Source organism: Otolemur garnettii, unplaced genomic scaffold (assembly GCF_000181295.1).
Source record: "Otolemur garnettii isolate 467f Iridium unplaced genomic scaffold, OtoGar3 scaffold00153, whole genome shotgun sequence".
In the NCBI taxonomy this organism is placed as follows: Eukaryota; Metazoa; Chordata; class Mammalia; order Primates; family Galagidae; genus Otolemur; species Otolemur garnettii.
Window position 1 is genome coordinate 1,218,337 of NW_003852548.1, and position 1,300 is coordinate 1,219,636.

The 1,300-nt window shown below is 46.8% G+C and overlaps 1 non-coding gene across 1 annotated transcript; it reads right to left on the bottom strand.

The window, feature by feature from the left end:
• Positions 1 to 398: 398 nt before the first annotated feature.
• LOC111728378 lies at positions 399 to 505 on the bottom strand. Its single transcript, XR_002775691.1, has one exon. It is a non-coding gene; the product is annotated as a U6 spliceosomal RNA (small nuclear RNA).
• Positions 506 to 1,300: the final 795 nt, after the last annotated feature.

The following is a 1,300-nucleotide window of genomic DNA, read 5'->3' on the forward strand; positions in this document are numbered from 1 at the left end:
TTGCTTGGCGGGCCGGGCTGGATTCGAACCCGCCACCTTAGGTGTATGTGGCTGGCGCCTTAGCCACTTGAGCCACAGGGGCTGAGCCCACCTTTTGGGTTTAAGCGATTCTTTTGCCTCAGCTTCCCAAGTAGCTGGTGTTATGTAATTGCCCCAGAAAAGCTCCTCCCCCAGAAAGCCTCTATTCAAGCTTATGACTTGCCCCTAATGGCTCTTCCCTAGAGCAGTAACTCCTTATTGGCTATTCTACCATTCCATCATCATTCTGAGACTTCCCCTAACCAAACCACCCTTCCAGCGGAAACCTTAGGCACCAGGCTGGGACCATAACACCTGGCTATTTTTTGGTTGCAGTTGTCATTGTTGCTTAGCAGTCCTGGGCCAGGTTTGAGCCCGCCAAAAATATGGAATGCTCCACAAATTTGTGTGTCATCTTTGCGCAGGGGCCATGCTAATCTTCTCTGTATCGTTCCAATTTTAGTATATGTGCTGCTGAAGCGAGCCCTATAAAATAATTTAAAGGGGCTTATTCTGAGCCAATTTGAGGACCTTGACTCAGAGCCACACCTAAGAAGCCTTGAGCGAATGGGCTGGAGGTGGTGGAGTTACAAAAAAAGTGAGATGTCTGCAAGCTGCAGCTTACAGATTGTAGATGGGTTTAAAGCAGCGGTTCTCAACCTTCCTAATGCCGCGGTCCTTCAGCCTGGGTCAGCTAAAACGACAACCGGAACAACAAAATAGCCAGGCGTATGGTAGGCGTCTGTAGTCCCAGCTTTTTCGGAGACGGAGGCAAGAGAATCACTTGACCCCAAGAGTTTGAGGTTGCTGTGAGCTGTGATGTCACTGGACTCTACACAGGGTGACAGCTTGAGACTCTGTCTCAAAAAAAAAAAGTCAATTTCCAAAATCAATCTTCCTAAACTATTCAAGATGGGCATCTATTAGGGTGGGATCTAAATTTCCAAAATAATAAGAATGGGAGACAGGAGGTAAAGATCACATAGGACTTAATCCGAGCAGACCAGCTGTGTCCATCAGCCCTAGCCTAACTGGCTCCATCTTATTCTCACTGTATGTGCTTTCAAAGGGATACTGATGGGGTCAGCGATAGAATGACAGAGAGAGAGAGAAACGGAGGGGAAGTCAAGGCAAACAGTGACCACGTGTCCACAGAAGAGAAGCCATACTCTGTAAAACAATTTATTTATTTATTTATTTATTTATTTATTTTTTTTGAGACAGAGCCTCAAGCTGTCCCCCTGGGTAGAGTGCCATGGCATTACAGCTCACAGCAACCTCC